Source organism: Acinonyx jubatus, chromosome C2 (assembly GCF_027475565.1).
Source record: "Acinonyx jubatus isolate Ajub_Pintada_27869175 chromosome C2, VMU_Ajub_asm_v1.0, whole genome shotgun sequence".
Lineage (NCBI taxonomy): Eukaryota > Metazoa > Chordata > Mammalia > Carnivora > Felidae > Acinonyx > Acinonyx jubatus.
In genome coordinates this window covers 148,977,093-148,992,549 of record NC_069384.1, presented here as the reverse complement: position 1 = coordinate 148,992,549, position 15,457 = coordinate 148,977,093, and the positions used below count along the sequence as shown (strand labels likewise).

The window sequence follows — 15,457 nt, the reverse complement described above, 5'->3', positions numbered from 1 at the left end:
ATAATAATTATTAAGTATTCATTTATTTATACAATTAGTGTTTATAGAGCACCTGCTCTGCACAAAGGCTCTGAGGGACAGAGATGACTAAGATATGCTTCCTGACTTCTAGGAAGTTTCATTTTTGTTGGGGAGGTACAATTTAACTGTTTTATCCAGACTCCAAATCACTTCGGATCCAAATCACTTATAGGAGATCCTAATCACTTACTTAGACTGTGACCAGGTATATTCAATGCCCATTCAATGGAGGAAAGTCACTTGTTCTAAACAGAAATTCTAACCCTAAGCTTGGAATTTTTTACCTTGTGCTCTGGGCTGTTGAACCAAATCAGCCAGAAAACAGCCATTGGGTAGCACATTTTGGATTAAAAATCATCAATAGCCTATGTGGTTAGAGGAATGACTGGAGATGCTGTCTTAATGGTTTGTGGCAGAGAAAGACTCAGAGTGATGTGGTTATAATGGAAAAGGCACAGTGTTAGAGTCAGTTACTCTCTGGGGGATCAAGTTATGAATCTGCATATTGAGCTCAGGATATTTGCTCTTTCTCTCAGGATTGCTGTGAGGACCTAATAAAATGTGACACTAAATGTAAATAAAATGCAGTATTGCTAGAGTTGATATTGCCTCTATTGTATATATTTTTATATTTGACATTCTTTTTATGTGGTACTTCTAAAATGCAGTGATCACAGATCTCGGTGTTTTTTGTTTTTTGTTTTTTTTTTTTTTTGTGCTCCTCACTTGTCAGCAAGACTTGACAATGAATTAGTCAAAACCATCTATGATGGCAGAAAGATAGATGCTTCAAGGAGAGCAACTTTACACTGTTACTGCCTGTAAGAGAAGGATCCAAACATTTTTAAATTTTTAGGTTTTTCAAAACCACCTTGAAGGCAAGTGTTTTAGAGAAACAGAACCAAGCGATTATGTGTGTGTGTGTGTGTGTGTGTGTGTGTGTGTGTATACACATATCAATGGCTCACACAATTATAGAGATTGAGAAGTTCCAAGACCTGTGGCTGTAAGCCAGAGTCTCAGGAGAGCTGATGGTGTAGTTCTTGTCTGAGTCTGAAGGCCTGAAAACTGACGGTATAAGTTTCAGCCCAAATGCTGGCCCAAGACCCAAGAAGAGCCAATGTTTCAGTTCAACCCAGAAGGCAGGCAAATCTGCATCCACGCAGGAGTTCTCTTACTTGAGAGAGCCTATTTGTTCCATGTAGGCCTTCACTGATTGGTTGAGGCCCATTCACATTAGGGAGAGCAATCTACTTTACTCAGTCTACTATTCAAATGTTAAATTCACCCCCAAACACCCATAGGCACCCAAAATAATGTTTGGCCAAATATCAGCATTCTGTAGCCCAATCCAGCTGATATGTAAAATTAAACATTACATCAAATAAGTTTTGTTTTCACTTATACTGATACGGTTTTCAGAGATTGGAAAATTGCAGATTTTTAGAACTTGTAGATTGAAATGGATATAGAAAATCTAATTGCGAAGGCAAATAAGGACTCGTTACACAACAATAATAAAAAAAGTCCTTGGTTCTAAAAGAACAGGGGTATTTCATTTTCCCAAGAATTTGCTGTCCAAATAGATAGCCATTAGAGGGAGCTCTGATTGCAGCGTAGAAACAAAATTATTCTCCATGAATTGATAGTGTTAACTTGGAATTCCAAGTTTCCATGTTTTTAAGGAGACACAGAATATATATAAATACACACACACACACACACACACACACACATATCTATGTATGTATATAAACCCTGAATTAAAACCAAATAAGTATCTTCTAACACCATCATTTTGTATATTTGACCTTAGTGAGATCACCCTTGCTTCACAGGGCATGAGATCCAAAACAACGTAGAGACAAGGCTGGGTGGGGTGGGAAAGGTGCTAGGTCTGAGTTCCAGCCACATCATGTGTACCCTTGAGTCAGTCACCTCTCTCCTCCCCTGGCCTATTTCCTCTGCTGAACAATGAAGATGACAGAGATTAGTGTTTACGACACATCAGTACCTGTGGATGGAATAATGTTAGGAGAATTTTAAACATTTCTTTTTTCAAAAGACAACCTTCTTGAAAATGTTACGTTCTCGAAAGTCACGTGGATGATACACTCACAGTCAAAACCAGCTTTCTGCCCTGCAGTTCCTGAGATGTGTTGACAGTTATGTTGGTACCGAGTGATCCCTGTCTTGAAGTGACAGCAGTGAACTTTTAATGTGTTGCTAAGCCTCTCTGGAAGCTTCAGGTTGGTGTTATCAAAATGACGACAGTTGGCTTATAATTAGCATTGTACTCGTGTTATAAAGACAAATTTTCTCTTCAGCAGAGATTGTATGCAATTGAAAGCATTGTTATACAAGAAGGTTTCAGAGTCATAAGTCATTTTGCAAACTGAGATTCTGATATGACATAATAAAAAGTATTGCAGAAGAATGATGTACCGACTACTTTCCTGTCTTTCGCTTCTCGGGCTAATGAGAAGAGAACAGAACAATATTATGGGACCAAGACATTGTGCAAGTAAAAGCCACATGACAATAGACTGTACTGAACAAGCCACATACAACAAAGAGTTTTAGAAAGTTGGTGGTGGGTTGGAAAGAGAAAAGAAGCCTTCGGTCCTCCTTCAACACTGTGTGATAGACAAGCCGAACTCAGACCTGGATCACAGCAGGCGGAAATACATGCATAGAAAGTAAAAACCTTGTACAGATCTTGGTTTTATGCCATCAACTCAGAGCAGCTTAGTAGCAGTAGCTGGGAAGATTTTCAGTAAGTTCTCATTATTTTAGACTGCACAATTTTATCGATTGTTTCGTTATAATAATAGATCGTTGTTAAAAGAAGAAAGCAATGACTCAGCATGCTCAAAAAGAAAATTAGAATAGGCCGACAGGTAGAAAAAAAAAACCAACTTCACAAATACATTTTTCTATTCTTAAACCAATATCCACGTTTTCGTTTAGCAAAACGGCATCACCCATCTTAACATTAAACTTCTAAATTTGAATGAAGGCAGTTTTGTAGTTTTGCTTCCGAACTATTGTCCCGAAAATACATCATGTCAAGAAGAAGGTGCTAATTATGTATTTGCGTTCACACCAAGTCTCCTTGCTGCTTATCAAGAATGCATGCCCTTGGCATGGCTTCCGTGAGTTTCTGCTCTGTGGTCTTAGCCTTGTTCCTGCTCCTGCACTGTCCTAGAACCTGGCTAGATGGAAGGAAAACAGAAAATGCTGGGGTCAGCAGGAAAGTTCTTCAAAGTGGTTAATCCATTTACAGATCACTGGGAATGGACTGGGCCGTGCTAAGTCGGCATTCTGGTATTTCTGCTCAAGCACATGATTCTGTAGACAACAGCTGATGGTGTTTTGCTGGCAAATATAGCTTTGAGCTCCTTTTGCTAGCTTGGCCCTAACTCAACAAAGTCTTGACTCACAAAAAGATGCTAAGAAAGAGAACATGCAGGAAAGTGTTAAGCAAACCTCGGAATAAGCAAACCTTGGAATTAGAGAGAAACGTTGCATATTCCATTCTTAAGTGTGGTAATGGCTTGGGACTAAAAGGGAAAGGACAAGCGTAGGGGGCCACAGTTTACTGGGACTTTCCATATCTAGGGTCATTTACATTTTAGGAGAAGGGTGTTTACTCTCAGTGCCTATATTCCATCTCATTCTTACTGGTGTTGAGAACTTTTATATTGAACTTTTGCTAAGAGGGGCCATCAGTTTTTATCAAGAGTGTGTTTACTGGTCTCATAGAATCTCTACCCCTCCTAGAAAGAAGTTGAGATTAGGTCTTACCAGTCCTCCCCAAGGGACCGGGGCAAGACGGAACTGGGTCCCTGTGGAGGGAGCAGGTGGGCAGTAAAAGAAGTAGGAGGGTAAGGGAGAAGAGGCAGGTGCCTATCTGAGATGTATTTTGGATGGATCAAATGTGGCCAGAGGAGAACAGTAAAGAACATCTTGCTGAAACAATGACAGTTCACATATGGGTATGTGAACATGATGTTTAAGTTTCATGACAATCTTGTGAGGTGGGGATTATCGTACCCATTTTATTATTATTTTTCTTAAGTTTATTTATTTATTTTGAGAGAGAGACGGGGTAGGAGCAGAGAGAGAGGGAGAGAGAGAATTCCAAGCAGGCTCTGCACTGTCAGTGCCAAACCTGACATGGGGCTCAAACCCATGAACTCCGAGATCATGATCTGAGCTGAAACCAACTGACTGAGCCATCCAGGTGATCCCCATGCCTGTTTTAAAGCTGAGAAAAGTCAGCCTCAAAGAGCTTACATGAATTTGCCAAAGGTCGTCAAACTAGCCAGTGGCAGGGCTAGACTTTAACCCCAAATCTACCTGACACCCATATCGGGCCCTTCTCACCACACCACCCTTCTCCTCTATTCTCTATCTCTCCTAAACTCTCCGTCTGCTTTCCTCCCTCTTACCTGCAGCCCTTCTGACTAATGGGGCGCAGGTAAGAGATGCAGACTTTGGGCACAGCCTGAAGCTCTGTGACTGGGGGATGCCAACTGCAGCCAAGATCCATAACCCACACATTGTGGCAGCATGTTCTACACCACCCCACGCCTACTGAGTCAGAATCTCCATTTTAGCAAGATCCCTGTATGATTAGCCAGAGCATTAAGGTTTGAGAAATCTGCTCAAACCTACTCAAGTAACCTAATTAGATGGCGATGCAAATTTTAGGGATCTATTGTCAATAGAAAAGAGAAAAGACCATCAATTTAAAAGCTCACCGTCTTAATTAAGGAATAAAACTTAGTGGATTCATTTCTGTAACAGGTAACAAGGCAGGTGTAAGTTTTAATAGACTTGCATGGAGAATATCCAGATCGCTATTTTTTTTTTTTTAATTTTAGAGACAGCATGAATAGGGGAGAGGGACAGAGGGGGGGGGGAGAGGAAGAGAGAGGGAGAGAGAGAGAGAGAGAGAGAGAGAGAGAGAGAGAATCTTAAGCAGGCTCTGTGCTAAGCATGGATCTCGCAATCCACGCGAGAGATCATGACCTGAGCCAAAATCAAGAGTCGCATGCCTTAACCGACTAAGCCACCGAGGCGCCCCTATCCAGATCACTATCCGCTGAACACTTTCTATATGCCAGGCACATATTTCATCCATTTGCTTCTCACAAAATTCTTGTGAGATCCATAAGCCTCCATTCACAAGCAAGGAAACCAAGGCACAGGGAGATCATGTGACTTGCTCAAGTTCCCACCTTTGGTCAGTGCCAAGGTTGGAACTTGAATCCCAGTCTTTAGACTCTGGGTCAATCCTCTTCTGACTAGCGGGCAGGACTTCCCAGGAGTTCACCCCAGAGAAGATGGGAAGAGAAGATGCCCCTCACTTCTACTGGCTCACCGGAAATAGGGACCAGGGCTCAGGGGTTCAAAAGTGAAGCTCACCCCATGTCATATGGCAAAGTAGCAACCCACTGACTCTGTGGGTGGCTGAGCTGACAAGAGCCAGAGACTCCTGGGCAGGTGAAAGCCATTATGTCCTATAATATGGTTTGGAGATATTTATGCATAGGGATACAGTATATTCTTCTGTATCACCAGGAAGAAGCAGCCCTCATACTAAACATCAAATATGCTGGTCTCTCCAAAGCCTGTAGGACTTTCAGGAAGTGATCAAATGTTATTTCAGATTTCTGGTAATGTACAGGGGATCTAGAAACATGAAGCTTTAGGCTTTTGATTAAATATGGCAGACTTAACATGCATGATTATCTCCATTTCGCCAAGAAGCCCCAGTATAATGGCTGTAAAGGGATAATAAATAAAATGAGTATAAACAAGGAACCCTTATGTTTAGGAAAACATGGGTTTTATGGTTGTGAAATGGAAGGACTTGGGAAAGTAGAACAGAAGGAGAATTAATTACTCTGAGAAACAAAGCACCAAATTTAGGAATTGCCCTCCAACAGGGAGGTCTGGGGGCTCCTGAGGACGAGAAGAAACTCTGAGAAGGAGAAAATCGTGACAAGGAGGGCGCTGGTAAACAGTGTCCCAGGGAAAAGACATCAACGGATGGATTGTGGGGGCGATGAGTGAAGAATAGTAAAATGTCAAATACTCTATTTTTGATGTTTCCTGTCCCTCCAGTCACCTTTCACTTTTCCCAATTAACCACTTAAAGTCTGTAATACGCGTTAGGTTGGCGTGGGCACTCTGGGAAATGGGGAGGGGCTTATCCACACCAGAACAAAGCCGGGAGGAGAGGGCAACAAGGTTGGGAGGAGGTCGGGGTGACCAGAAGTCAACAGCACAGGATCTTAGAGTAAGAGGGAGCCAAGTGTAGCAAAATGTCCTCTCTCTGACTCCTTACCCACTGTAATTGCAGAACCTTCAGTAAGGTAGTAGATTATACACACCTGTTTGGGCTACTGCTAATCTGAGGAATGAAGGGAAGGTGGCTGTTTCTTGTCTGGGGCAAAGTGAGGTGCATAGAGAAGCAAGACAACAAATAGGGTCATCAGCAGGAGGAATTTGGAGTGAGGGGTCAGTCTTTCTCTCCTGCCTGAACTATGGAAATTGGTCGCCTGAACTATGGAACTTATGGAAATAAGTCTGCCATATTTAATTGCCAGCAGACTTGGGGACTAAGTAAACTACAGATACCAGGTCTCATTTCATTCATTTAAGTGAGTGATTTAATTCTCACTTAACCTTATGAGATTAATTTTTATCTTCCCCATCTTACAGATAAGAAAACCGAGGTTAGTGAGTTTCAGTATCTAGCCCAGGATAATGTAGCTTAAAAGTGACTGAGGGAAAATTTGAGCTCAACTTTGTATTACTCACAAATTATCTACAATTTGCATTCTGGTTTTATTCACTTACAACATTTGCATCTGGACGGGGGGACTTCCACCATCATAAAATTGTATATTTTATTTTAGTCATTTTTAAAGTTTATTTATTCACTTTGAGAGAGTGAAAGTGGGGGAGGGGCAGAGAGAGAGAGAGAGAGAGAGAGAGAGAGAGAGAGAGAGACAGAGAATCAGGCTCCACACTGTCAGCACGGAGCCTGGTGCAGGGCTTGAACTCACGAAACTATGAGATCATGACCTGAGCCAAAACCAAGAGTTGGGCGCTTAAGCAATTGAGCCACCCACATGCCCCATAAAATTGTATATTTTAAAGGCAGCATCAGTGGGCTCCTAAATACCTTCCTCTCCACTCTTGCCTTCTTTGACCTTGACCTCCTTGGCAGGTCGGGGCAGGGGCGGGAGTGAGAAATCTGAAAATGAAGTGTGATCCTATCAACATTCTCTGTCTTTGGTTTACCCCATCGCTTGTGAAATTGGGGTGAGCCAGTGTAAGGGACGGAGTGCCAAGACAGACGCTGTCCCTTCGTATCTTAAAATAATTGCCAATAGGTTTCCAGAGCTCTCGGTCAGATGGGTGCAGATCCCTTAGTCAAGAACATCAAATACCCTTTTGTGTGTCTCTCCCTATTTAGACCTAGCTCCAGGAAAATGGGCAGGAATCATATGAGGTTCATTTCCTAATTTCCCACAGACCAAACCCAGAGCTGTGTACATTCTGTGTGAACTACGACCACTTTTTGAAACTGAATTGGGTTGAACCCTGCTTCCCCATAGATAAGTCCATCTATCATTTCTGCAGAGCCTACTGAGAAGTGGATGGGAAATAAAACTCCAGTCCGTAAAGCTTTAATAAAAATTCTCTCCATAAACTTAATTATTTATTTATTTATTTTTGAGAGAGGCACAGAGAGAGACAGAGAGAGAGCGCAAGCATGGGAGGGGCAGAGAGAGGTGGGGGACAGAGGATCTGAAGCAGGCTCTGTGCTGATAGCACAGAGCCCAATGTGGGACTTGAACTCATGAACGGTGAGATCGTGACCTGAGCTGAAGTCAGACGCTTAACCGACTAAGCCACCCAGGCGCCCCTCCATCAACTTTTAAAAACCAACAACAACTTCAAAACCTGCATGAAGGGACACGCTCAATATGCTACGCAGAATAAACCCCCTTTGGGGCCCCTCCACATCTCTGCTTTGCTACCACACTGTTTCCTCTATCCGTAGCGATGACATCTTTGGGGTGAACAAGACGGTTTGAGTACAGCTGCCCAGGGGGCTGGTCGGGCTCAGGTTACCCATGTGAAGTGTAACTCAGTCGCCGTGTTCTAGGGGGGCAATGACTGTTTATAGATTAGCTCATTGTCCCATAAACGTGACTCAAGTTTTAGCTAAATTCCCATGTTAACTAATTGCCTCAGAAGGCAATTCTGTTCTCAACGCCAAGAGGAGACATTCATTCAAGGAGAGGCACACATTCACTCCACCTCAGTTTTGATGTTCAGGAAAATGCATGGATCCATGGCAAAGGGGTGCAGACGAACGTGCAACCAGTGGGATCCGACTGCACGGCCCTTCCAGACGGTCGGAACTCTGTGGGATGCACTCCAGCAGATGTCTCCGTCGGCACTCACTGGGAGGATGGGAGCGTGTTTTCTCCACCCGGGCAGTTGGGGTTTGGGTATCATCTTCTGTTGTTTCTTGCCCAAGGACGAAGTGGCTCAAAAATGACAGAAGCCGTAGCATTTGACGATTTGTCAGGAGGAAGCTCCCAGATTGTTTTCCTACTGCTAGCACTCTGGGAGCCAGGCCGTGGGTCTGAGCCTGTGACTCCCCTGCTTTGTGAAGACCTTTCCGAGATTCCCAGCTACTCGGCCTCGGAGATGCAGCTCTGGTTCCTTCCCCCCCATCCCAGGGGATTAGCGGTCACCTCTTCTCTGCCGTCATAACCCCTGGACCCTGGGAAAGGAGCTCTGTGCCTGAGTTGTAGAAGGTACTGGCACGCCTGTATTATTCCTGTCAGTTTGATGTGGATAAAATTCAGCATTGATTTGTGATTAAAAAGCTAATAAATCTATACTACAAAGAGATTCCTGGGCCCCTGTGTGTCTCCGTTGGTTAAGAGTCCAAGGGTCTGACTCTGGATCAGGTCATGATCATCTCACAGTTTGTGAGTTCGAGCCCCGCGTCGGCCCCTGTGCTGACGGCTCAGAGCCTGGAGCCTGCTTCGGATTCTGTGTCTCCTTCTCCGTCCACCCCTCCCCCACTCACACTCTATCTCTGTCTCTCCCTCTCAAAAATAAATAAACATTAAAAAAATTAATAATAAAAAAAGAACTTCCTTAATCTGATAAAGAGTATCTATGGGTAGCCACAGCAAATACCCCTTTCCGTGGTGAAAAGTTAAAAGCGTCACCTTTGAGGTCCACAACAGGACAAAGATACCCACCATCACCACTGTGCGTTGACATGGTTTTGGAGTTCTCAGCCGGAAAGGAAATAAAGAAGCAAAGTGGACGTTTTTAAAGATATGTGCACAGGAAATGCTGAAGAAATCTATAGACAAATTAGAATTAATAAATAAATCTTGCAATTTACTTGCTACAGAATATCTGTATCTATGTTGATATATCTAGATATAGACATTCCAAATGAATTTGTATATTCTGAAGATGTCTTTTACAACACTTGACAAACTGATTGTCGAGTTTATATGGAATTGCAAGGGGCTAAGAAGAACCAAGATAGTTCTGAAGAAGAAAAACGAGGTATAGGACTTGCCCTACCAGATATCAAGATTGCTATAAAGCTTTAGCAGTCAAGACAGTTTGGAACTGAACCGAGGAGAGAAAAATATTCCAGTGGAACAGAAGAGAGAGTCTGGAGGCAGACCCGTTCTTATATCAGTGTCTCATTTATAAGGAAAAGTCATTGAAAATCAGTGGAAGAAGAAAGACTTTTCAATAAATACTGTGTGGTCTGGTTATCCATGTAATAAAATAAAAAGGAATCTGATGCATCTTGACAACATACACAAGAGTCAATTCCAGGTGCATTAAAGTGAGCACTATGGAGATTTTAAAAGATACTCTATACCATATACCGTGTACTCTAAAATCTCACCTTCCTAGTCAACCTCTCTCTCCCAGAATGTTGACTTAAATATTCTTACCAATGTGATACAGAATTACTAATTAACTAATTAACAATTAATAATTAATTAATTGATGAAGCATACTTCTAGACTTTTCAGAGGTCAAGGACAAATTTCATAGACTATAGCAACAATTACTAAACTTCACCCTTCTTCCAAGTGTCCTTTGTTAGAAATAGCATAACACTTTAAAAAAGTTTTTTTGATGTTTATTAATTTTTGAGAAAGAGAGACACAGAGCATGAACGGGGGAGGGTCATAGAGAGGGAGACACAGAATCCAAAGCAGGCTCCAGGCTCTGAGCTGTCAGCACAGAGCCCGACGCGGGGCTCGAACCCACAAACCACGAGATCATGACCTGAGCCGAAGTCAGGCACTTAACCGACTGAGCCTCCCCCGTGCCCCGCATAACACTTTTATGAAGCAGGCTACTATCTTTTTTCAGCAGCTCTAGGGTGAGGTGAACATTTTTCCGTCTTATTTGGATCTGTTTTTACCAGTTGTTAGAAAAGTTTGTAAGTATCAAGGTCAAGTGCCAGAATTCCATTAGTTTGTCCCAAAGGAAAGAAAAACAAAAACCCGATGTGAGCAGCTCAAAACTTACAATATGGAAAGGAAAAGGATATGTCAGGATTGTTAACACATTGAATGTGAGGTAAGAAATGTTTTGCATCTATAAGACCAAAGCTGACACCCCTAGGCAAGGTCCTAGTTTATTTTTAATATTTCTGGTTATTCTGTTAACCCTCCCAACCAAGGGTTTTGTTTGTTTGTTTGTTTTGGTTTTTGGTTTGTTTGTTTTTGGTATAAACGAGAGAGTTTGTAAGTCACCACTGATTGAAAGTTGTGGCCGAAATGTTGAGTATTCATCCAATATCTGTGGCTCCGCCATATCCCCTGGTCTCCCTTCAGTTAAATGGAGTCATGCAACTATTCGTGGCTAGTTACAGTATGGTTAATTACACGGCGTGACAGGGATTATGCAGATGGCGCTATGTAACTAGCTGTAAGCTGTGAGCAGAAGTGACGCATCAACTCTTGTGTCTGTCTCTTCCTTCAGACCGTAAACTTCTTTTAAAGAAATTTTTAAAAATCTTTATTTATTTTTGAGAGAGGGAAAGAGACAGAGCGCAAGCAGGGGAAGAACAAAGATAGAAGGAGACACAGAATCCGAAGCAGGCTCCAGGCTTCGAGCTGTCAGCACAGAGCCCGACGCGGGGCTCGAACTCATGAACCATGAGATCATGACCCGAACCCAAGTCGGATGCTTAACCAACTGAGCCACCCAGGCACCCTTGGACTGTAAACTTCCTGAGGGCAGAGACCCTCCATCTCTGTATGTCCATGTGTGGTGATAACTCAGCGGATAGTCCCATCCATCCTGATCTGTATGTTTCTTTCCCAATTTCTAGACCTAGTCTTTAATGAATATTTTTCATTTGATGTCCCACAGGGACTTTAAACTCTCCGTGACCAAACCTGAACTCATCGTGTCTTTTGCCCAAACTGCTCCTCTCCCAGGGCCCCCTACTCGGTGTGTGGTACCATTTTCTGCCTCTTTGCCCAAACCAGAAAATGGAAGGCATCCTTAGTTTCAGGTCTTCTCCTACCAACATCGCTCTCCCTCATCCCCCGGTCCCCCAGTTCTTACTCTGTCACATCAGCTTCCCAAATGTCAGTCAGATCTATGCACTTCCCTCCATTCCTGCTGCATTCATTCACTCAGGGCATCATCATCGCTCATCTGTCATCTCTGCGTTACAGAAATCACATTTCTTGGAGTCTCCCTACCTTCAGATTGGCCCCCAGCACCTAGAGCCGTGTCTGGCATGTGGCCAGCCCTCGCTAATTGCAGACGGAATGAACACATGACTCTACATCGATGAGAGTCACACATGAGTGTGTGACTCAGCCATGTCAAGAGGAGCCTCGTCTGTCTAGACCTGTGTCTTCCAAAGACCCAAGAAACGACTTGGGGGCTGCTTCTCTTTGAACTTGGGACTGGATTAGCTTTTTTTTTTTTTTTTTTGGAATAACTTCCTTGACATGTGCCGCCCCAACAGCTTTGAACACATTTGCATGCCACTCATGTCAGTTGAACCCCACGCTCCCCGATGAGATAGACACCTTCGGGAGCCCCTTTTTGGAAACTGAGTCTCTCTTTTGCACAGAGGTAGAGAGGCTAAGTGGTTTTCCCAGGGTTACCGAGGCTGTTAGGAGCAGAGGCAGGGCTCAGGCAGAGGCCCGTGGCCTCCCAAGCCTGGCCCGGTTTAGCCGGATTTGGCTCGTGCTCAGGGGAACGTGTGCTCCTCAGAGAGCAGCTCTGGCAGTGGGATACTGAAGGCCAGGGAAGCCCGGTGCGAACTTCTGGACCTCTCTCTGCTGTCCAGAGGTCTGACGCTTCATCCGCACAGCCTGGGGAGCCTGGCAAAGGGGTCAGTGAAGGGAAGCCTGGAACCTGTGGGCTTGGGGCTCTTCCTCATCACACTCTGTCAACCATGATGGGCAGTAATCGGGACTGCCTGTGTCCCTGATTGCCACCGGGCATGTCACAGAGATGAAGTGCCTCTCTGCTCGGTCCTTAGTTTGCTTTCTGGAAGCCCAAACTGCTGGAAATGTAGAAACATCACTGGTGAGATCTACTTGGTCAGGGCAGAAAATTCAGAATTGGGAGCAATTGCAGAAAGAATTGTTGCCGTCAGCTCAATGCCGGGAAATGGGCTGTGGACGGGCGGGGATGGTGGAAGGAAAGAAGCGAGGGCATCCCCAAAGGCCCTGCGGCAGCCTGAACGCTGGAGGGGGTCCACATCTTCCCAAGGCAACCGCGTGCTGATGTGCGCGCCCACCCCCCCCCCCCCCCACTGCCATGTGCTGGCGGGGAGCAGGAAGACTTCACTCAGGTGACTTTCAGCACCCCCGAACTCTCAGCCCTCGAGGTGCTGTGCCAGGCCCTGGGCACGGAGCTGAAGCAGTAAGGGCCCTGCTCCCTAGAAGCTGGGTCTAGCTGTGTCGACAAAACCTGGATGTGAAGAGCACAGTGTGAAATACAATGTCAGATGTTTCACAGAAGAGATTCTGACAAGGTCCTTGGGCATCCGGGGCTGGGGGAACCAGGATTTCTTCATGGCAGAGGAGGCTTAGACTGATATGTAAGATTTGGATAAGTGGAGAATGAGAACATTCCAGAAGGAAAGAGCCACATGGACAGAGACAAGAACGAGGCTTTGTGGCAAGGAGTTTATCTGTTAAAGGCTCCTCAAACTCAGCAATGGACAGCCCAGCAATTTCGATGCTGTTCAGCCATCTCTGGAGTTTAACTTCTGCCCCCGGTTGGCTGGTAGCTAATAGTTTCTGCAGATTCTGGGGCCTTGTGACTACTTGGTTCCCAGCTTGTTAGTTTCCCCAGAAACAATTCTGCCAGGGGTGCTCTCCAGAGCACTGGGTCCTGTCACCTCCTGCTGGGATCCCCTGCAGCCAAGTTGTAGCACATGGCGTCTCCCCCATAGTTAGCGCGCTGTGCCCGTATCCCCCCTTCTTGTTACTGTGTGCACACTGGCTCCCTGTGTGATTTCCTCCCAGCAGCCAGCACCTGCGCTATGTCAGAGTCTGCCCTCGGGCTACAGGTCCCCTTGGCCAGTGCCCATGAAGAGCCAGACATGTGCTCCCAACCCAGGGTCAGCCCTTGACCAATTGTTGAGAGATGCGGGGTATGAACACTCCATCTTCCTTGTCCCTGAGGTGTGCCTAACCGGTCTCCAGAGCCCCCTGCAAGTTTGAGCCCAATTTCACTCTGTGGGACCTTGCTTGATGTCATACTTTGCTTGGCATGTTTTCATTTTTTTTTTTAATGTTTATTTATTTTTGAGAGAGAGAGAGAGAGAGAGAGAGAGAGAGAGAGAGCAGGCAAGGAAGGGGCAGAGAGAGAGGGAGACAGAGAATCTGAAGCAGGCTCCATGCTCTAAGTGCAGAGTTCGACTTGGGGCTCGAACCCACAAACTGTGAGATCAAGACCTGAGCCCACTGAGCCACTCAGGTGCCCCGGCATTTTTTTCCTTTCTTGATCCTACTTCTCTTTTACCTCCCCAGGTTTTTCTCAGAAGCATTTCCTAACTACTTTCATCTGAATTCTCATATCAAGGTCTGCCTTTGCAGAACCCAATTAGACATGTTGTCTAGTATGGAAGGCAAAATCATGGCTCTTCAAAAGGTGTCCACCCCTAACCCCTAGAACTAATGAATATGGCAAAGGGATTTGTGTAGCTAAGATTAAGATAGAGATAATATTAGATTATCTGGGTAGACCCACTCTAGTTACATGAGTCTTTAAAAACAGAGAACGTTCTCTGGCTGGCGTCAGAAACGTAGCAGAAGTAATCGAATGCATTCCAAGCATGAGGAGGATTCAACACTCCCTTGCCTCTGAGATGTAGGGGCTGCGGACGGGACCTGAGTGTGGCCTCTAAGAGCTAAGGGTGGCCCCCCACATGAATACCAGCAAGGTAATAAGACCTCAGTCTTACAGCTGCAAGGAACTGGATTCTGCAAAAATCTGAATGAATTCGGAAGCAGATTCTTCCAGAGCCTGCCAACTCGAACCCACCAGCCATCACTCTGAGTTCTGCCTTACGAAACCCAGAGCATAGAGAACCCAGCTAAGCCAACTCATACTTCTGACCTACAGAACTTTGAGGTAACACACTTGTGTTCTTTCTTAAGCTGCTGAGTTTGTGGTAATTTGTTAAAACAGCAACGGAAACTAATATACTAAGATTTCCCCTAAAAAGTATACACACTCTTTGCATGTTCTCATGGTCGCTTGCACCGGTAACGTCATGGGTTGTGCTCTTCATGGGAAGACTTCAAATCCAGATACTGATATACGGATTTATGATGTTGGTTGACCGTTCTCAGGTCACTCCTTTTGTCCCTTCACTGATCTCAGTCTGGTTGCACTGGGGCAATCCTTTAGTGTCTCTGTTTAACTCCCACCCGGATTTTATCAGTGAGGAATGGTTGAACGCTTCCAGCAGGCTCTGACGCGGGGCCCCATGTGTGTTCGCTAAGTATTGATTTGCACAAATGAGTGTGTAACTCAGGAATTTGCGTGTCATCTTTGCACAGGGGCCATGATAACCTTCTCTGCATCCTTCTGATTTTAGTATATGTGCTGCCTGAAGCGAGCTCTGAATGTGAAAGTCAGATATCAGTGGTCAAATTTCCTGTGCTGCCCGAGGCAGCCATTTTGCTCCTGTCTATACCGAGCCTCTTAAGATGTTTGTCTCCTCTGCTAAAGGTCTGAAGCCATGGAGGGGTCACTTTGTGTAGTTTTTGGAATTCCACTCAAAAATTCCCATTGAACATATCAATTCTCCCAAGTCCTGCTGCCTGGCTGTCATATGGAAAGCAGTTCTGTCCCCCTGCAC

General features: G+C 44.7%; 1 non-coding gene across 1 annotated transcript; it reads right to left on the bottom strand.

Moving 5' to 3' along the window:
* Positions 1 to 15,110: 15,110 nt before the first annotated feature.
* LOC113594177 (U6 spliceosomal RNA) lies at positions 15,111 to 15,218 on the bottom strand. Its single transcript, XR_003414506.1, has one exon. It is a non-coding gene; the product is annotated as a U6 spliceosomal RNA (small nuclear RNA).
* Between the last annotated feature and the right edge of the window lie 239 nt (positions 15,219 to 15,457).